The following is a 23,112-nucleotide window of genomic DNA, read 5'->3' on the forward strand; positions in this document are numbered from 1 at the left end:
GACAGCCATCTAAGCCAAGTTCTGCAAAGTTACATGTATCTGTTACGGGGGTCTATGATTCCTAATGTACTTTAAGCTTTCTGTAGATGGTTCGGGACACATAATACATAGCTGCCTCCCCTCCTGCATTCTGCAGGAGGCTCCCTGACATAGCAGCAATCTCCCTCTCTCCCTCATTAGTCTAGCAATCTCCCTCATGTCACATAGCCCATATTACACTGTTACATCATAGTTACCACCCTCCCTGCATTCTGCAGGAGGCTCCCTGACATAGCAGCAATCTCCCTCTCTCCCTCATTAGTCTAGCAATCTCCCTCATTTCCCTTAGCCCACATTACACTGTTACATTTTTGGGGAAATAAGGAACAAGAGATAGATACATTTACACTGAATCATCAGCACCATTTCCCAACATTGGTGAAAAAACACAATGATCCCTGTGGCTATGTGCATGTTTTGTGGCCATTTATATGGAATCACGTGTACAACACAATAGATGAACAATCCCTGACACGTATCAGTGACTTTTCTTTACCAAGTATAGTAGCTCTTACTAACTGCTTTTGGGCTCATCTACATTTGGATATATCGTTCTAAGATTCCTCTTATGCTGTGTACACACGGTGCAATATGATTGCTAGCGATATATTGCTAGCAATATATTGCCAGCAATCATATTGCTCAGTGTCTCCTTTTCATCAGCGATGAAAAGGAGACACTGCTACGGGACGGAGGGGGAGCGCAGCAGCAGCAGACGCTGCTGCTGTCACTTTGAGGGGAGGAAGGAGGGAGCAGCGCCATGGGGCTGGGGAGATCAATGCTGATCTCCCCGGCGCTGACCTCCGTGAAGGGAGGAGGGAGTGAGCAGCGGCACTGGGCTGGGGAGATCAATGCTGATCTACCCGGCGCTGACCTCCGTGAAGGGAGGAGGGAGGGAGCAGCAGGACTGGGCTGCGCTGACCTCCCGGCACAGTGATTGCCGGGGAAAGCCGCTGGTCGCAGGAGCATGCTCCAGCGACCAGCGACCAGCAGGGAGTGCACACGGGAGCGCGCAGCTGGCGATTTATCGCCAGCTGCGCTCCAAATCACTGGCAATATGGTCGCTCAGCGACCATATTCCCAGCGATTTTACCTAATATTGCTCCCGTGTGTACACACCATAAGATGTAGCAGTAGCTTCTAGGTGCCACGTTCACAATCTTTTTTCACAATCTCTCCACATATGGAACTAGACACACCCTTTGGGTGGAGCATGACACACACCCTCAATGAGGCGCTGTGCAGAATTCTACTACCAACTATAATCTCCCTGAAACTAGTTTTCAAAAGTAGACAAGTATGACATAATATCAGGCAGTGGTGCAGCTTGTGGGTTATGGGCCCAGGAGCAAAAATATAAGGCCCCCTCTTCCATCCCAACCCAAGTTCACCATATGCAGGACCACTTTAAGCTCTGTGCTCTGTTCTGGTTTTTCAGTTACTGTAATATTAAGTACTGTGTGTAGCCTGTATTGATCTAATGCAGTCTTTTTCTACTGGTGTGCCATTCACAGGTGTGCCGCCAGGCCGTGGATCACAGTGACTCACCAAATAGTCGCCGGCAGCGCTGTCACTGTGAGTAGTGACATGCAGGGGGTAGGCGGATCGGGCTTGTGTGCGTGCGCAGCGCCGCTGTCTGGAGCCGACGCCGGGACGTGCCTGTGTGTAGCAGGCACCAGGCATGTCAGAGCAGCCTGTGCGTTCTGCAAGCGCGTCCTGGCACATGCACAAAAGGCCCCCATGGACGGTGGGGTTCTGTCGGCACCTTCTATGGGACAGGTGCATGGAATAACTAATGAGGGGCATTTTGTGTGTGGAATTACTAAGGAGGGGCATTTGTGTGGGGAATTTTCTAAGGGGGAGCTGGTGCTTTTAATTTCTAAGGTGGTGCATTTGTGTGGGGAATTTCCAAGGGGGAGCTTGTGTGCCTTGGCAATTTTAAAGCCTTATCCGATGTGCCGCGAACTGAAAAAGGTTGAAAATCACTGATCTAATGTATGCCACATGTACGGCGCTGACAACCCCTTGGGGCACCTTATAAATAAAATGTAGTAATAACAATGGGGCATGGTGTGTTGTGCCAGGGTTCCAGGCTCGAATAATGATGCCGGCATGTTGCATCATTCAACCCTGTGTAAAAGCTGTGAAGAAGGGAGAGAGCCAGATGGATGGTTGCTAGGAATGTTGTATACAGTACATGTACAGTTGTGCAATGTATGTTATGTATGCATCCATTCCCACTGACAGGGCCGTCTTTCCCATTGGGCTTAATGGGCAGTTGCCCAGGGGCCCAAGGATAGTAGGGGCCCACCACAATGGAGAAGATGGTACTGTCCTAGGGAAAGGCGGCAGGCGGTGTGTAGCGGGGATCCTGGCAGCAGCGGGTGGAGGGGACCCAGGCAGTGGGCGAAGTGTGCAGGGGACCCGGGCAGCGGGCGGCATGTGCAGGGGACCCGGGCAGCGGGCAGCGTGTGCAGGGGACCCGGGCAGCAGGAGGCGTGTGCAGGGGACCCAGGCAGCGGGCGGCTTGTGCAGGGGACCCGGGCAGCGGGCGAAGTGTGCAGGGGACCCGGGCAGCGGGCGGCGTTTGCAGGGGACCCGGGCAGCGGGCGGCGTTTGCAGGGGACCCGGGCAGCAGCGTGTGGCAGGGTCCGTCCAGGAAGCGGAGACCTTGATGCAGTGCTGTCTGCCGCCGGCCAGGAAGCGCTGCTGTGTTGATTTTGAAAAGACTGGCCATATGCTGATTGGCCGGACGCTCAGCCAATCAGCGCCCAGCCATTCTTTCCAAAATCTGCAGCGCTTCCCGCATGGCGGCAAAAAGCACTATATCAAGGTCTGAGTTGCCGCTTCCTGGACGGACCTTTCCACCCACCGCTGCCCGGATCCCCGCCACCCGCTGCTGCTGCACACAGGTGAGGGGAGGGGGTTTGTGAGGGGAGGGGGGTTGTGAAAGGAGGGGGGTTGTGAGGGGAGGGGGGCCCTCAAATTATTTTGCCCAGGGGCCCATTATATTCTTAAAACGGCCCTGCCCACTGAAGGTGGTCTCATTCTGTAATGTTGGGTTCTGTCTCTAAGACAACATAGCCAAAGTGCTCCAGGAGATTAACCAGCCCCTAGAACAGGAACTTAACACAAAATGAATTGGGCACATGCTCAAAGGTGTATTTTCCTCATTCAACCTAGACACCTGCCTAGGACCCAGCAAGTCCTAAGGGGCCTCATAAAGCAATGGCGTAACTATAGCCCCGCGGTGGCGGGGAGGCGCTGAGAATGTGTAGGCGCTGGGGGGTCTGCGGGGCTATTGTTACCTGCTGCTGTCTGCCCCTGCCGCCGGCGCATCTGTCTCTGCGGTCATGGCTCTCCCGCTCCTGTTGCTAATAAAAAATGTGACACTCAGAAAATGGCTGCCTCCATACTGCAGACAGTTTTTGAGGATGCTAGAGGAGGCGGCGACCTCCTCTAGCATCCTTAAAAACGGTCTGCTGTATGGAGGCAGCCATTTTCTGAGTGTCACATTTCATTAGCAGCAGGAGCCGGGACCACAGTCAGAAGCGGCAGGAGGTACTGGCATGATACGGAGGGTAAGGGGGTTGGGGGTTGTTAACCCTACTGGGGGGGTTGTTAGCCCTTCTGTGTGTGGGGGTGCTGCCAATATTTCCGGCAGGGGGGGGGGGGGGGCATAAATAATAGTTATGCCACTGTCATAAAGATATCCTGGCCATTTAGATGGTTCCCGGAGAAGCATTGCGTGACTACCACATGATGATATTATGACATCACATGGACCTGCCTCACTCTCAATGACCCTTTGATGTACTTTGATAGGATTAAAAAAAATTTGCACACAAAAATGGTTTCATCCTCTGTATGTGAGCAGTCCGTGTACCTTACATGTAACACATATTAAGCATCATTCCAAAAGAGCCTGATTCACGCTTCGGGTTGGCGTTGGTAGTGGGGGTGGCGTTAACAATGGGGGTGCATTTAACATTGCGAATCACATCGCATCGCATGCCACTTGCTGGCACGCATTGCTATGCTATATTTAATTGTACAATCAGGGGCATTTTCCCGAAAATCACATCGCATACCATCGCATACCATCGCATAGTACCTGGGGGTGTGCAAGGATGGAATAACATACAAATCAGCAGGAAATGGACGAAAATCTGCAAAAAATCGGCCGAAAATCGGACGCAAAATCGCATCGCAGATCAACTCGGCAGAAAATCGTCCGCAAATCGGCCGATAAATCGGATGCGATATCGGATGCGATTTAGATGAAATCGGGCGCCGTGATAATACACAAGTACCGCAAATGTGATCTGGTTTTTAACAAAATGTGAAGGATTTGGAGCAGTTTTCATAAAAAAAGTCCTTTAATACATTCAGGTGTTACTAAAATAATGCAGAGAGGGTGTGAAAACTCTATTTTCACATTATTTTAGTAAAGATAATGTTAATAAATAGGCCCCCTATATATTAATACATAAGGAACCCAGTTATCAGTACATTACACACTGAGGCAATGGTTCCCAAAATGTTTTGAATCATGGCGCAATAGCGTATCAGGATTTTTTCACTTCACCCCTAGAACAAGAGGGGATACAGTCACTAGGTGGACCCTATGAAAGCTGACATACATTAGGTCGACCACTGAAGGTCCACAGGGCTTCACTCAACACCTGAAATAGGTCAACAGGGTCGGAAGATTGACACAAGCATTAGGTCGACAGGGCAACGGTCAAAAGGTCCAGTTTTCGCTTTTTTTTGAGCCGACAGGCAATATTTCATACCCTTCCATCCAAATATAATCGTTTGCCCAAAGCATGGCGTGCGTAGCGAGGGGACATGGTACACTTAGACGTGTCCATGTCGACTATGCTGACATATGGCACAAAAAATTATTGGCAGCCAAAAGCACTGGTTTTAGCTATTAAACTGCCCATAATTAATTTGAATAGGTCCTGAGCAACCAAACTAAGGCACCCCTGCAAGTGACCTGAGGCACCCCAGCACACAGTTTGCCAACCACTGCACTAAGGAAAGGAGATTGCTTGCCTCTATGTAAAGTGGTGGAGTAAGGATGCACAGTATGGAACCTTCTGTTCCAGACAAGTTGTGTATTCGCGCACTGTACATGCTTTCGCTTCCTGTATTCTTCCTATGGGCCACGTCTCCTTACAAAGGAACAATAGTTGGCTCAGGTCTATCCATTGATTGTACATAGTGTGGCTTTAAAATAAAACCTGAATATTCTGATCTCTACAGTTCCCTGCAACCTCCTTATTCCTCGCTGGTATGTTACACATTGCCAAGATCCTTGTAACAATAATGTTACAGTTTTATTGCCAGTATGAAAGCTAGTTTAACAATATGTGAATTACTGTGCGGGTTTTATATTGCACTCACCGTATGCTGTGAGTCGCCCAATTGGCAGCTGGAGCCGAACAGCATGGAAATAAATACACTGCAACTATCCTGTAAGTGGTATTGATATTAATCCTCTCCATGGAACTAGAGGTCCCAAATCCGTATATTTGTAGAAGTCTGAGACTACTACTGTATGTTACAAATATTCAGTGGCGCCATCAACGCTAAAGCCAGGCAACCTTTAACCGTCATTCATGGTTAAAGGTTGGGTGGGGGCAGGGCAGCACCCAATTTATTGCAAAAAAATAATGGGGATCAACAAAGGGGGACAAGAGGGTTCTTTGTGTAATCATAAAATGCTAAGGACAAGTTCCACACGGTCTAATTGGTAGGAAGTAAAATATATCAGTTAAACTCCCTGCTTCAAAAATGCCCTTACCTGTACTGATGAGGCAATCACTGCAGCAGTGAGAAGGCAGTTGGGTAGGGTAGGATGTTTCCATTCATCATTTCTTATGGTGCTCAGGGCCGGCGTCACCACTAGGCAGCTTTAGGCATTTGAAAAAAGAATCAACCTAGGTTGATTTGGAGCGCTTTTCATAAGCTGATCTCTCAAAAATTTAAGCAGCTGCTAGAAAAGGGAGTAGTCAATTCCCTCAAGAAAAAGGACAAGAAAGACAAGAATAGCAGCGCTGTACAATAATTATTAACAGTAATAAGTGAATCAATTAATGTAAAAATATAACAAATTTATTAATACAATTGATCCGGATTTAAAAATAAAAAGTTTCTAATTGAGAATTAAAAATCAAGTGGGTGGAAATTAGCACATCATATAGGCCCTTATTCTGATTGATGCGGACTTTACCGCGTTCTTACGGATAGCGTCTTTACGGCGTCTGCGCATGCGTGGAGAACGCTACGCGCATGTGCCACGCCTTGACTCGGTACCAGTTCGGACAAAGCCCGTCCAAAACTGGTCCCCGCAATCAGTCGGGAAATAGGGGCGTATTATGGGCGTCATGCGGAATGACACATGGGCGTAGTTTCAAAGTGGGCAAAACGGGGCGGAAACATGGGCGGACACGGGGGAGTACACTTATGTTGGGGGGCGTACATTCGGAAACCACTCCGAATGCACGCGAGCAAAAAGGGCTGAAATGTGCGGTGTCCACAAGTGTACTATTGCTTTGCGGACACCACTCGTTCATGCGGTAGGCGAACGTACGCCTAATGACTACAACCATTAACACCTGAACCCAATACAATCTACTCCTTTACTCATTACTCACTAATAGGACGCTTGTCAGTGCTTTAATTGAAACCATTGCACTTCAATTGCTGTAAGGGTTAATGTGTGCAATGCATGTGTTAGGCATGCTTGTAAGGATATATTGGAATCTAATTGATTCCATTTCCAAATAAGCAGTTTTTTATGAGGATAGGTAATTGAATAAGTGGGTCATGTGATGTCTTGCAGAAGATACTTCATAGTGGGTTGTTTGGCGTAAATACTCCGCTTACGTGCGGTAGCACCGCTTGGCTCCCGGTCGGATGCGGTATTCCCGAGCATACTCTGTAATACTCTGTAATACCGTGCCGAATCGGAGTGTTTCTCCCGCACACGCATGGTTTGTATGTCGTCCGTAAACACGCCCTGTTCTTAAAGAGTGAGTCCGTCCGAATGCGGAGGACACGTGGGCGTTTCTACGGACGATGGCCGCACGCGGCAAAACACCGTGGCGTGCGGACCGCTCCGTAAGAATGCGGGAATTTCCGCACAGATCAGAATAAGGGCCATAACCTGCACTGGAACGAGCTAGAGTCCTCGGTGGAGGGAGTCCTTGGGTGAGCCAATTTTGAATAAGACGCCGCTGGAGGTATGGTAATCCTTTGAAGAATTAGGGCAAATTTCGCCCACAATGGAGCAACCTCGACGATGTGTGCGGTGTAGGCTTGTCCCAGTAGGTGGTAAGTCTCCCAGGTCTCAATAATAGGTCCAGTGGAATGAGCAGGTGTCAAGATCCAATTGGATGAAGAGCAGAGATGGCAATCCACGTAACACCAACGCGTTTCGCTGACCCCTGTCAGCTTTATCAAGGTGTCTGTCAGTGTACCTTAAGGGTATTTATACCCACACTTCCTGGTTACTAATTAGCATACCAAATTGATTCACTTATAAAATTACAATGAATAACAAGAAAAAGAACATGCTCGCCACTGGAGGGCGGTACTGAGCTGCAGCCACTCGTTGCTGAAGGAGCAGCAGCAGGAAAGCTCCCACCCGGGGGGAGCAGGAAGAAAGCAGCTGCCAAGTACCAGGTCAGCAGCTATTCATCCCAGCAGGTAGCAGGTGAGTTTACCCTCGCCACCCCCCCCCCCCCCCCCCAGAGCCCAGCGTTCAGCGTTAATCTGCGGGTGGCACCCGCTGCACCCCCCTGCTGGTCATGAAACCCGCACCCATCCCCCCTGGAGCAGACTACTGCTGTGGCTGACCAGCAAGGGGGGGGGGAGGGGTTGGGTTTGTTTGCCTAGGGTGCCTAGAATCCTTGCACCGCCCCTAATGGTGCTAAATATTTATCAACTCATGGAAAACTAGTTATGGCCAGAATCAAATACTTTGATTTTAGTAGCATAAATTCTATTTGACATTTATTATCTGTTTTGTATTAACTCTGGATCACAGTGTTATAAATAGCAGTGGCAACAGACTATCTTTGTTTTACTCCAAAACTATATAATTTTTTTAGCCCTAAATCAATCTCCCGGGGGTCAGCTTATCGATGTAGGAGACTAAAGTTACTGGTTTGCTTTTGGCCGGTTGTGCTGATGTGAGTTCCATAAGAGCACACACAGTAAAAAAAAACAAGCCAAAAGAGATTTCTATGGAACACACATGGAAAAGGCTCAAAATCTGAGAACTGTCAAATCTGAAACAAGATTCAGTGCCTGCTTCTCCCAGGAAATCCATAAAGAAATATCTGCACACTTGGCACGGCGGGAAACGGTCATCTTCCAGCAGGACTACTTTCTGCCAACATATTTTGTTAAGTCTTTGTAAGGATAAGTAGATTGATTGCCTTAGAATATGTAACCGTATCATCCAGTAATTCTGTATAATCACTTTATTTAGTGCTTTTATTTGTAACGGGGTCAATTTGAATAAAATTGCAGACAAAGCCTGAATATTTGCCGGGAAAGGGAACAATTTTGGGACCATGATTAGCGACACGGCTGTGTTCCTTGTACAGATTTTGGGGAGTAGTTTGACTTAACTGCCCTGAATGAATGCTGAATGCAGACATTTAAACAGTATATATTAAAGCAGACATTCAAAAGTACTTGTGAGGATCATTTACTGACGTTGCCCAGAGGTGCAAATTTCCTCTAGTCCTGTAACAAGCAATCAGCAATTACCATGTTTGTGTCAGATACAAGCGCCTGGGACTGACTCCGGTCAGCTGAGGACACACTATATACAGTGTTACAGCTGTGTGCATCCTTTCATGGTTTAGTCCACTGGATTATAAAGTTCATAATAGTTAAAGAAAGACAGATTTTACAGCATTCATAGAATAAATAGGGACTTGGTAAATACAGGAACTGAACTAGACCCCAGAATGCTGCCATGCCGGTGCTTGTAGTGTCCGGTCCGGGGGAAGAGTGCCTGTCCGGAGAGTGTTCCGTCCTGTGGGAGTCTGTGAAACAAACCTGTCACCTGGGAAACAGGTAAGCAAAGGAAAGATTACAGCCTCCCCTCATGGTTTGGAGTCTTTCCGGTATCCCCAGCCATACCTCCCAACATGACCCTCTCCAGGAGGGACACAATGCTCTGTTTCTGGACTTCTCTATTAATTTATGATTACCATCACCTTTAGTGAAACACCTTTCTTCTCAATGAACCTGTTTAAAACAGGAGATGGCAATCATTAATTAAGAGGAAAGTCAGAAATAGAGCATTGTGTCCCTCCTGGAGAGGGTCATGTTGGGAGGTATGCCTGACAATACATAATCTCTCCCTCCCTGTCTCCCAGGTGACAGCTGTCACAGGCACTCCATGGACGGGACACCTCCCAGACCAGCACCCCCCTGGACCAGACACTACAAGCTCCGGAATGGCAGTTTCATGAATGGAGCCTGTTCGAGTTCGGTCCAGTGTTCTGAGGTCTAGTCCGGTTCTGGTCTTTACCCATTCCCCATAGAATGTACTATTAAATAGTAGCGCAAGGCGTTTTCATAGAATCCGGTTGATAGGTCTACAGTGTCTAGGTTAACAGTCTCATTACAAGTTTCCATCAGTCTGACTTTATATGACCATGGGGCTGGGGTGGTCAGTACGGGTATGGTATATTAGATTTACAGTGTCTAGATCTACAATCATATGGCCGACCACTAATGGTTGACAGTCACAAGGTCGACAGGGATAAATGGTCGACAGGGTCCAATGGTCAACATTGAAAAGGTCAACAGGGCCCAAAGGTTGATAGGATCTATAGGTCGACAGGGTTCAAAGGCCAACAGTGAAAACATTGACAAGGTCAAATGGTCGACATTGGAAATGTCGACATGGTCAAAAGGTCGACATTGGAAAGGTTGACATGAGTGTTTCATGTTTTTTAGGGTGTCTATGGGTTACACTTTCTAAGAGTACCGCGTCCCCTCGCTTAGCACGCTGTGCTCGCCATGCTTCGGGCTCGGTGCCTCGCTGCGCTCGGTACACTATTATATTCTCCCTCCATGCCGTAGTGGATGGTAGAGCATGAAACCGCCGGTGGGCACATGTCGGCTCAAAATTGTGTAAAAAAAGACATGTTGACCTTTTCCATCTTGATCTATTGACCCTCTCGACCTTTTGACTGTCGACCAATAGTGGTCGAGTTTATGACTGTCGACCTAGAGTCAATCTATGCTCAGCCCAGATCCCAGCCGGTACTGGGGGGCAGGAGGGCAGTATTGCGTAGCCTTGCTTAGTGTGTCTAAAACTTTGCTCTGGCCAAAGCCACTAAAAGAAACCCACAAGATGAGCTGTTAATTAGACGTTTCGAACTCCCGTGCGCCAATTAGCAAAAAATCTGGGTGACCAAATATTCTGGAAAAACACTGCTGCAACCAAATTAGGAAGAGTGTTTATGTAACTTTGCCAATAACTTTATTTAAAGTTTCATTCTAGTTCCCATATAAAGTTTGTATCTCACTTGCTTTATGTCCACAAGTAAACAGATTGTCTTAAATTTGTCTTACATTGAGGAGATTTTACTTGGCGCTTTCTCTCCTGCAAGGAGAACGAATTGCACTGGTCACAAATCACTACTCCGCTGCCAGGAAACGTCCCTTATCAGACAGCTCTTGTTTCTCTTTGTAATATATTCATCCTTCACCTTCCAAATTTAAACATCTTCCAGATTTAGTGAACAACATGTTTCTTCATCATTTTAGTAACATTATTGTTTAACTTTGTAATTATTTGCAGACATTTGCAAAATGATCACAATATTGAACTGTTTCTCACTAGGCACAGACCTGGGCAGTGCTTGGTACCAAGCAGTGGCGGATCCAGAGGGGGGGCTGCAGCACAGTTTAAAATATTTTTTTAATTAGGTGGAGCTATAAACACTATTACAGGCATTATTACACTATTAGTTTAATATACTGTAATATACACCATTGGTTTAAATTTAATATACCCAATACATCCCTCCCAACATGCCCATTCCAGGAGGGATAAAATGCTTTCCCCTCTGGCCATACTAGTGCGATTTTGCTGAGAAATCAGATGAAATGTGGCAAATCTAATGTGTTTTGTCTTCGATTCCGATCCGATGCGCCGGAGATTGAAAATGCTGTGCGTAAAATCTATCAGATTGGACAGCCTTCGGCAGCGATGAATGGGATCACATATGATATACCACATGCAAAAGGACCACATGCGATGTATCCGGCACTGTATCTGGCTCACCTGGCTCAACCTCCAGTAGTTCTAGTTATCACACCACTGCTGTTTTCCTTGCTGGCGAAAGGGAGGTTACACTTGGTTGTATATCTCCTTTGCGGAGATATCTATGCCTACCCATTGCCCAGTGACACACATCCGCTTCAGCTAGGTCTGTAGATATGCATACTGTCCCAACTGTCCCGATTTTTATGGCCCACCCTATATTTTGGGTGTCCAGCACGGGGCCGGCTTTGTCCTGTGGGGAGGGTGGCAGTTTGGAGTCTCCCCTGCTACCCACTAACCTGCGTCCGCTTGTGTTTATCATTATTGGGGGAACCTTGGCAAATTTTCATTGCTGATTTTATGGGATATTTTTATTTGCCTTTCAAATCTACTTGCGTTCCTTCCTGACCTCTTGTGAGCTTATGTTTATACACGTTCCCTGTGACAATTTACTGGACAGTCACCACGGAAAGTTTTCTGAAAGACTAAAATGTTTTCCCCTATGACACTCAAATGCCCAGCCGCTAAATCTCTACTTTATGATCATGTTCTACAACTGCCTCGTCTAATTTATTTGAACTATTAAACGCAGGGAGGTTCTCCTCGCCAACGTGTCCTGAGTTTGTGTGCCTACATGTGTTCAAAAATAAATAGTGGATGGGAGCCAGGGTTACTGTACCTGATAATAAGTAACGTCGCTTTTGCCAAGTGATGGCTGCGGTACTAAATGTTCCACAGCTGAAAAGTGGTGGAATTATTATTAAATCATTCACTGAGTCAAGAGACCTTTTTCTTCGGAACATCTCAAACTCTGCCAGCTCCTTTCAAGCATTTAATTGTGTGTAATTTGTTGAGCCTTTTATATGTTTTAAGAATTTATGTTCAGTGTTGTACGAGAACTAAACGCTTGAGGAACACATTTAGAAATATGTACATTTCAATGGTCCCCAAATTGCTCAGATTTCCCAGAGCAGCTCTGAATTTTCATCCTTAAATTCTTAAGACTTTTCACATAAATGGGCAAAATTTATATGGGATTCATACGATATACCGGCACTCAGGATGCCGCCGGTCAATTCAGAGAATCCATACAGAGGCTCCGTTACTAAGCTAACCCTCTTCCCCATCCCCATAACCCTCCCTGCTTTCAGCCTAACAACCCCTAAAACTGGCCACTACTACCCAGTGGCGTAACTATAATGTCCGCGCCCCCCCGCCGACAATTTGCACCTCCCCACTACTGCGGCGGCTGCGGGGCTATTGTTACGCCACTGCTACTATTAAACCTCACCCCCAGACCCTGCCACCTAAACCTAACCCCCAGCCTGCCGCCTAAGCCCTCCGACCCACAGCCTAACCCTAACTCCCTCTTAAACCTAGGCTTAAACCTAACCTCAACTCCCCATAGCCTAACCCCCTTCCTTCTTCCTGCAGCTTAAGCCTGAGTTCCTCCACTAGTGCCTAAACCTACCCCCCCCCCTTACCTGACTCCACCCTAGCCCGCCCCGCATACTTACTGATCGGGATGCCGGCTGTCGATATTCCGGAGTCGGCATCCTAATACTGTTGAAGGTTCCCTCGTCAGTCTTTTGATGGCTGTTGGGATGCCGGCATCAGTATGTTGAACGTCCTTATCCTGACTGCCGTAATGCTGACCACATACTTATTTATATTCCTTAGCTGGTATTTATAGGATTTGCAGAAATGATTATTATTCTGTTTTATCATTGTAGACGCAACATAAATTAGACACTTTTATATATACTACAGACACTGCCCAGGGATAGACATAACACTGTCTCCTAATTCTTCCATTTTGGAAGGGGTAATAGTAGGCTCCCTGGCCAGGACCGCGTGTCATAATGTTCACCTTCAGAGAGTCAACACCAGATAATCGACATTGCCGGAATGTCAACATGTTCAACAGTTGTACCAACAGTTCATGTCCATGTCAACAACCGCAATATTAATCCCGAATCCTGGGATTTAAAAAATGACTTGGGATTGACCTCCCTAGTTCCAAGTGTATTTAGATCTATGGCCCTCATTCCGGTTTATTCGGACCCCGGCGTGTTCGCAACAGGGACCGATGTTTGCGGTCTGCACATGCACATATTCCCATATGTGCTGAGCTTGTGTGCGGCGGCCTCAGACACTTGCATAGTCCCCATGGCAATTGCACAGGGTGCGCCAGATAGAGGCCGGCAGGGGAAAAACGCTGGTGGACATGGGTGGACATCTGGCTTCTGGGGGCAGGCGGCTGACATCACAGGACATCAGCTGCCCGTCCAGTTCTCGGAGCACGACGCTGAAAGTCAACAGAGACTGACTTAGATTTTGCGAGCAATGAAGAAATCATTCGATAGTCGGCGACCATCAAATGATTTCGGGCCCACACACTACCCTGTGATTGAATGGATGAAAAAACATCAATTTGCTGGGCGGCAGGGGGTGGGCATTAGCACAGCCGGCGCCCGGCGTTTGGAGGCTCGCTAAGCAGCGAACTACCGTATCTTAGCGAGCCAACCAGAATGACCCCCTTTATACCATCTGCCTCTATTTAATCTGGTATTCCCTTTAATCATTATAGTAGTATTTGCTTGGGGGTTCTGCCTCCAATACTTATCCTTGTCTGCACTCGCAATTAGTAAACCTATACCAGCGAGCTGTGTTCCTCTATGAGAAGGGGCTACCAGAGGTGAAGGTTGTACACAAGTTCTAGAGATTTATAAGGAAATCCTCATGTATCCATTACAAGGTAATATTACATACAAGAACGATTTCAGGGCTTTGATTGTAGGCAGCTGCAGACTGTATGCGGCTTGGTACACTCACTGGCACAGAAAGGATTTTAGCAACTGAAATTTTATTCATAACGTTTTGAAGCTCAACTTCTATAGTACATAGAAAAAATAAAACCGGTAATTGTACATAGAACAAAATAATTGCCATAGAACAGGGGTGGCCAAACTTGTCCTCAAGATCTACCAACAGTTCATGTGCCTCAGGCAACCTGTGGATCTATAGTAGGAATGAATGCAGCATGTATGAAAATGTGACAGTTGGTAATGACTACAGCTGTGCCCCAGCTAGGTGATCTGGGAAATGTGACAGTTGGTAATGACTACGGCTGTGCACCAGCTAGGTGATTTGGAAAACGTGAACCGTTGGTAGATCTTGAGGAGCAGTATGGCCACCCTTGTCTTAGACCCTTGATGGCTAACCTTGACACTCCAGCTGTTGTTGAACTACACATCCCAGCATGTCCTGATTCAGTTTTGCTATTTGGCCATGCTAAATCTGATGCAGAGCATGCTGAGATGTGTAGTTCAACAACATCTGGAGTGTCAAGGTTAGCCATCAAGGTCTTAGACCATGTGTGGTGGCCGGTGCACGAAGGAAACGGGTTCCCCTTACCTGGATACTTCAGGGGCGACTCAGGTTCGTTCGTTCTTCTGTCTTCCGGTGGACGTGGGAGGGACACTTCAATGTGCGGGGACAACTTGCTGCGGTACAACTCAGATTTATTATGAAATAAAGGCAACTCGTGCCCGCTGACCCTCACAGCACAGCATTAACAAGTAACCATAGTTATGAATATGAATTATCACTAATAGTATTCACCGAATAGGACAACACGGAGTGACAACCTAATCACACTACACGGGTGCCCACTAGGGCCTACAGACTCCACGTGTTCAAGGTACGTCAGCCGGTATCCTCCTCTTCAGGACGGCGGTACACCAGTGTGGGCGCCACAGCCGTGGCGTTGCCGCACTCCGTGGCTCCTCCGGTCCCCTCTCTTGAGCCTGGCCAGCTGGACCGGCTCTCTTCAGGCGCCGCCACTTCTTCCTGCCGGCCGCCGGGTCTGGATGACGCGTCACACGGCGCCGTCTTCCTCCGCACCTCACAGGGATCTTCCGTCCTCAGCGCCGTGCTCTCCTCCTCCAACCCGGGTCACTGCCACTCTGGGCTGCACAATGCTGGGGGAAGGACACACGCCGCACTCTCCGGCGTCTTCACCCCAGGTCAGTCTCTCCTTCGCGCAGCCCACGCTCTGCCTCACGCTTCCTCCTACTTGGGCCCTCCTCCTCTTCCGGCCTCTTCCCATCCAATCCCTGCCTGTCTGAGCCTGCCAGTCATTTTCTGAGGCGCGAAACCCCGGGGCAATATTAACCCTTGGCGCCCTGCAATGGGGAGTGTGGAGTTTACACAGTCCTGGGGCACCACACATGCTTTCCTGTTAAAAACTGGCAAGGGGCAGCCGCAGTGACATTACCCTTCCGCAAAATAAAATGAAAGCTGTTGTTGATGACACCATTAGAGAAACCAGCACACAGAGCAAAAATGCAACAAAATACAATATTGATGGGTACACTACATTGTCTGTGCTCCGAACAGCTTCCTTTTCTGCATAGCATAGATGATGACATGCCGTCACCACCGCTTAAGTGAAGAAGAGCCACTAAGTGGAGCAGATTCTGTGCATGCTGTAGACAAGGGCCCTTATTCAGATCTGATCGCAGTACAAATTTGTTCTCAAAATGGGCAAAACCATGTGCACTGCAGGTGGGGCAGATGTAGCATGTATAGAGAGAGTTAGATTTGTGCAAGTTATTTTGTTTCTGTGCAGGGTAAATAGTGGCTGCATTACTTTTTTTTTTTTAAATTGAGTCTTTATTTATATTATTTTCAATATCAAAAAACACTAACACATAGACATACACAGACATTGGCGTACATATTAATATACACAACAGGATCATACCCATCATAGATTGCCTTGAACTATACACCCTAAACCATACCCACGTACAAAGACAAAGACACACACACATTCACAGCGAACCATCACAGACTTTCACCTAGCAGGGCCTCACATGTTGCTCTGACGAATTCTGCCTTAAGCTATTGCACACAGCCCGTTGAGTTGTACCCCTAGAAACTTATTCCCCCCTCTATACTATGCATCCACTAGATAATTTTCCCATCCGCAGCATCCCCGTAGTATCCTCTATCTTTAGTGCAGCATATAATATAAAATAATAATCATGCCAAGCCCAAAAAACAGCGTGCTATCCCACAGTTACCTTCTACCCCTTAACTAACCACAAACCCCACAGTGGGTCTAAAAGACCTATCTCTTCAGTGCACATATCTGACGTGTATCCTCTTGCCATCCCCTTTTTTTCTTACCTTACCCCCTATCCATTGATGCTTATACCAGTTCTACATGTGCCAAAATTTATTTTGCATTGTATACCGGGCCTGCCACGCCCCTAACAGTGTACGAGAGGAATTCATACCTCATATAGTTTCCAACCATCATTTCTATATATACACACAAAAAAAAAAAAAAAAAAAAAGAAAAGTGATTATAAGTTCACCCACTCATTATTACTGACCCTATGGTTAGCTGACCTATTCCAATACCCCCAAATATCCTGATATTTAATCCACGTTCCCCTAGAAGCATGCACATATTTTTCATGTTCACTGGTCCGATTGACCAGGTTGACCCATTCTTCATGTAGGGGGCCCGTCGGGGACATCCATCTACGAGCTATTATTACCTTTGCTAAGGCCGTTAAATTCCTAGATAATAATTTCATTTCCCTGTTAATTGTCCCTTCCGACCAGCACCCCAGAACCAAATTCATCTTACTAAGGGTGACTCGAGGGACCCCTAACTGTACCAGGGTTGTTTTTATTGCGTCCCAGAATCTACTAACCGCTCTACAGCTCCACAGCAGGTGATCAAATGTGGCCTCCCTCTCTCCACATTTTGGACACTTGTCAGATTCTGCTCCAGCATATTTTTTCATCTTGACTGGTGTTATATACGTCCTGTGTAGGATATTAAATTGGACCTGTTGTGTCCTCATTGAGTTGGTCGCCTGCCGTGGACCTGCCAGAGCCACCTTCCACCTATTTTCATCAACCAGAGGAATATCCTCTGCCCACTTTAGCCGCAAATCCCACAGTTCCTCAGATTGTACGATGGAGTGTAGATATTGGTACATTCTAGACAGACGTTTATCCTTAGCAAGTTGTTTAATAAAGATTTTACAAGGGGCCTCTTCCACATTCCATTGCACAACCTTACCTCCCTGCGTCATCGCACTCCTAACCTGCAAATATCTAAAAAAGACTTCCTTCGGAAGACCGAACTCGGCCTGTAGCTGGGAGAATGATTTCAGCACCCCTCCTTGGCACCATTGACCAAGTGTGCTTATTCCATAGGTGTTCCATATTCTCCCCCCTTGCTGATCTTTAAGTTCCCTCATACCTGGCAGGGAGAAGATAGGGGTGTCTGGATCCAAACCCCCCACTTTTTCTAATTTACATACCCATTTCCATACTTTTATGGCTTGGCTAATAATGGGGGGAAAATCCCGCCGAAGCCCCTTCACAAACAGTCTCTGAAGAGGAGAATAGTCTGGGTCCACACACTCCACCAAGCTCCTTAGCTCTTCTGAGTCCTCGCCTGGCCTAACCCATGCACATATTTGTACCATCTGGGCAGCCATATAGTATACTTTGAAGTCAGGAAGAGCCAGACCCCCTTTTTCTCTATCCCTGCACATGGTATCCATCCTGACTCTGGGCACTTTATCCCTCCAAATAAACGAGGACACAATACTCTTTATCTTCCTAAAGTACCCATCACCAATGAAAACCGGGGAATGTTGTACTATATACAGGAATTTGGGCAAGATAGCCATCTTCACCAAATTGACCCTTCCAATCTGTGATATCTGAAGTCTAGACCAGCTACGACATTTGGACTTCAATATAGTTATAAACGGAGTTATATTCTCGGCAATAAAATCCGCTGAGTTCCTGGTGAAGCTGATACCAAGATACCGAAATCTCTCCACCCTCTTTAACTGAACTATTGGTGACTGGCTAGTCGCTTCTTCGCTCCCCAACTGAATATAATTAGATTTATCCCAGTTCATTGTGAGGCCAGAAACAAACCCAAATTCCTGTATAAGTCGCATGACAACCGGTAGAGCCCCAGGAGACGCCAATCCCACCAAGAGGTCATCCGCATACAAGGAGACCATATTCCGACCAGAACCCCCTCCATCGCCCCCTCCCCCCAGGGCTGTTCTCAATACACACGCCAGGGGCTCCACCACCACCGCAAACAGCAGGGGGGAAAGGGGACACCCCTGGCGCGTTCCTCTGAATAGAGGGAACGATGGAGATGTAAACCCATTAATGGTCACTCTAGCTCTGGGATTTTGATATAACAGTGCAACCCTTTTTATAAACCTCTCCCCAAACCCAAAGGCCTGCAATACCCTCCAGAGAAAAGGCCACTCAACTGAGTCGAATGCCTTGCTCGCATCAAATGATGCGAGCACTGCATCCGACCTCCTCATTTCTGCATTCTGAAGATAAGTATACGCCCTTCTGAGATTTATCGCAGTGGACTTCCCCACCCTAAAGCCTGTTTGGTCCGAGTGCACCACTTGGTCAATTACCTTCTGTAATCTAGTAGCGGGGATTTTTGCATAGATCTTTGCATCTGCCGTGATTAATGAAATGGGCCTGTATGAATCAATTTTAGACGGGTCTTTTTCACCCTTGGGAATCATAATTATTGCGGCCTCTGTCATAGACTGGGGAATACACCCCTCTTCTTCCATACGCTGAAAAACCCTCAGCAACTGCGGGCCTAGTTTCCCAATATATTTCTGGTAAACTTCCCCAGGAAGGCCATCGAGGCCAGGGGCCTTACCCCCCGGAAATGAATTAATGGCCGCTATCACTTCCTCTGCTAATATAGGAGCCTCCAACATATCTTTTGAGATGGGATCCAAATATGGAAGTGCCACCCCTTCCAGATACCCACATAAGTCTTCACTGCTACAGGCCAGTTTGGATCTATAAACTTCCTCGAAATACTTGGAGAACATCTCCGTTATCTCGGGAGTGTTTATCACCTCTTCCCCTGTTTCCAACTTGATCATAGAGATGTTATTTGACGGGTTTTCCTGTTTCATAATATGTGCCAGGAATTTCCCATTTCTGTCAGAGTCAGCATACCATCTATTTGACCCCCTGGCCAACCTCCGGCAGGTTACCTCTTGCATATGCTCCACCCACTCTTTCTGAGCAGCCTGCCACACTGCCCTTGCTGCATCCGATTTAGCGGCCAAAAATACGTTTTCAAGATTTATCATTTTGGCTTCCAGTTCACTCGCCCTCTTACGATTTGAGAGTTTCAAAAAGGCTATCTCTTTGATAAACACCCCCCTCAGGTAGGCCTTAAAGGCATCCCATACAAAGATATTAGGGGAAGACCCCTCATTATCTACAAAAAATTCATCTATCCTTCCCTCCATTGTCTCCTGCTCCCCAACTTGCGACAACCAATAGGCCTGCAACTTCCAGTATCTAAACCCTGTCTGGATTTCTAAATCAATCTCCATGGTGACCGGAGAGTGATCCGAGATCCCTCGTGCCCTATAGTCGATCTGAGTTATTTTATTAAGGGCCGTGTCCGATACTAGGATCAAGTCGATCCTTGAAAACACTTTATGGGACGAGGAGTAACAGGAGAACTGCTGGAGTTCAGGATTTCTTAAACGCCAGGGATCCTTCCACCCTATCTCACTTATAAACTCAGAAAACTTATTTCCTTCTCTAAGGATTTCACTCTCCGACCTATTCCATCTATCCAGGCGAGGCTGGAGTACCTTATTAAAGTCTCCCAGACAAATTACTATATTATTGGGAAATTCCGCTGCAAATTCCACCGCCCTTCTCACCACGTCATAGGAGAAAGGGGGCGGGATATACACTGTAAGTATGCAGAATCGCACATGCTCAATTGCACATTCCAAAAAAATATATCTTCCCCCCGTATCTATCTTTACAGAGCCCACCTCTAAAACCACCGATTTCTTAACCAGAAGTGCGACCCCCCGGGAGGAAGTAGAAAAAGGGGCATGGAAACTATGACCTATCCATGGACGTTTTAAGGAACCCTGGCGTTCTTTGCTCAAGTGGGTCTCTTGCAAACATATAATGTCAGAGTCCATACTCCTGCACTGTTTCAGAACCAAGGCTCTCTTTACTTTACAGTTCAGACCTCTGACATTCCAGGTCAAAAATTTAACCATCTACACTACATACCAATTTATAGCCTTGGGCCCACATACTAAGAGGACATACGGCCAATAACCAGGTCCCCTCCGGTACCGTCTCGGGGGTAATCCACACTTGAATCTGCTGTGAACATACAACAACACATACAAAAAACACGAAGCCACAAAGACACCCCCCCCATCCACCCCCACCCTGTATAACCAAACCTCTTGGCATACCTATATCCCTACCTCCCCACATCAACCCCCCCTAGCCTTTACGCTATATCCCCGGGGACAATTAACTAATGACCACCAAAAGAGGACTACCCCCACCCCCCCCCCCCGCACCTCATGCTGCCACACATCGGATCTATACAAGAGAAAAAAAAAAAAGATAATCAGCTCATTTCCCACCGCTAATTATGCCTATAAACATTTCTCCAATCCCCCCTCACTTATTATACAAGTACCGAGCACTTCCCCACTCAGCCTGGGCACAGCACATTATAAATTCATAGGCCCAAAAAAAGTAAGTGGCCCATCCTATCTGACTCAGCGGAGTCGTCTAGGTTACGAGCCCCCCTTTTTATGCCAGGACCTGCTTCCTTCCAGGGTACGTGGCATCAAGCCAGCTTGCCGCCTCCCCGGGAGTGAAAAAAAACTTCGTAGCCCCATCCGCCACCACTCTCAATTTGGACGGGTAGAGCATGGAATATCTTAATTCCAACTCCCTAAGGCGGACTTTAATCTCTCTAAATTTCGCACGGTCCTTCTGAACCTCCAAGGGAAAGTCCGGGAAGGCAGATATCTTTCTTCCGTTATAGGCAAAGTCCGCCTTATCCCTAGCCAGTCTTAGCACACTGTCCCGGTCTTTGAAATTTAGGAACTTGGCTATTAACGTACGGGAAGGACCACCCGGAGGGGGAGCCCGGCCTGGAATACGATGGGCTCTCTCAATAGCAAATTGTGCAGAGAAGGCTTTACTGCCAAACATCTGAGTCAGCCATTCTTCCAGAAATTTTTCCGGGGCATTCCCCTCTGCACGTTCCTCGAAGCCAATAAAGCGAACATTGTTCCGCCTTAATCTGCCCTCCATATCGGACATTTTTTGGCGTATTTCAATCATATGTCCACCCAAGGATTTAACCTGGGACTGCAATGGGCCGATCATATCCTCCACTGCACCAATTCGGGTCTCAGCTTCCGTGACTCTCTCACGAATTATTTGAGCATCGTGCCTCAATAGAGTGATATCGGACTGTACTTTGTTTATTTGCTCTAGAAGCCGAGTCTCACACGTATTTATTGCTTCTAGAACTTGCTGTAACGTTACCTCAGTGGTTGAGGGGTTTTTATTTTCCTTGGTAGGAGTAGACAGCGGCGTATTTGCCTGAGAACTACTGCCAGCCTGTGACCTGGCATATTTCTCCAATCTGGCTGCTGCCGTAGTTTGGCCTGTTTTGCCCATGGTTGGAATTACACAACCCCCTTCTATCAATGGAGGAAGTATAGCCCCCCTCTGTCCTGGCGTTGCTTCAGACTCACGCTCTGACTAGCTTGACTGTAGCGATGATGAATGTCCTGTCAGTCCACCTGTCGGGCCGCCTCTCACACGGTCCCAGACCTGTAGATTTCTTCACAACGCCGCTGTACACCCGCTAGACCACCTTTGCTTCGCCTGCACTCGATTACTGTCCTGCCAGCTGTGACGGATAATGACGGATTTACACCCTGCAGCGGCGCCTCTCACCCTCCGCATGCAGGGACTCCAAACCCAGCTTCCGGGCAGGCACTTGCCGGGACAGACCACGGGGAGACCCCTGCCTCAGCGACCCGATTCCGGCTGCAGAAGTTCCCCCTGTTTGCGGTGTCTCTCACCCACCGCTTGCCGGGGTTCCGTACTGGCGTGTGCGGGCGGGCGTCACTCCGGCGTCCCAGCCTCGCTTCAGACAGGCACTAACCAGGGCAGCTTTCAGAAAGGACCTCACGCTGCTGGCGTCTGGCGTCCGGCGTCGGGCGTCTGGAAGCCGGCTCACACTCGACCTCACTCGTGCTCACAGCGGGTAAAAGCTTTGTTTTTTTTTTGTCAGAGGGGGCATCTACCAGTCTCTTTGTTCCGGCATAAGCTCACCAACGCTGGGATAAAGACAGGGAAACGAGCTTCATAGCAGCGGTGTGCAGGGGGGAGATCAGACGCACTCCCTCACTCACGTCCTGCCGTGGTCACGCCCCCCAAGACTGCTAACCCGGCTGCATTACTTTTACACTGCAATATAGATTTCAGTTTCAACACACCCCACCCAAATTTAACTCTCTCTGCACATGTTACATCTGCCCCACCTGCAGTGCACATGGTTTTTCCCATTTTGAGAACAAATTTGTACTGCGATCAGATCTGAATAAGGGCCTATGTATATAAGTGGCACTACTTTGGGCACTGTGCGCAAAGGGTAGTACTATTGTGGGAATTTTGAGTAAAAGACACTACTGTGGGCATTATGTGTATAAGCAGCACTACTAATGTGGGTATTAAGTGTAAGGGGCACTACTACTGTAAGAGTTGTGTATAAGTGGCACTACTGTGGGCATTGTGAATAAGGAACATTACTGTGTGGCATATCATGTATAAGAAGTACTACTGGGTAGTGTAAAGTGAATAAG

The sequence above is a fragment of the Crinia signifera genome, chromosome 11 (genome assembly GCF_055691185.1).
Source record: "Crinia signifera chromosome 11, ASM5569118v1, whole genome shotgun sequence".
In the NCBI taxonomy this organism is placed as follows: domain Eukaryota; kingdom Metazoa; phylum Chordata; class Amphibia; order Anura; family Myobatrachidae; genus Crinia; species Crinia signifera.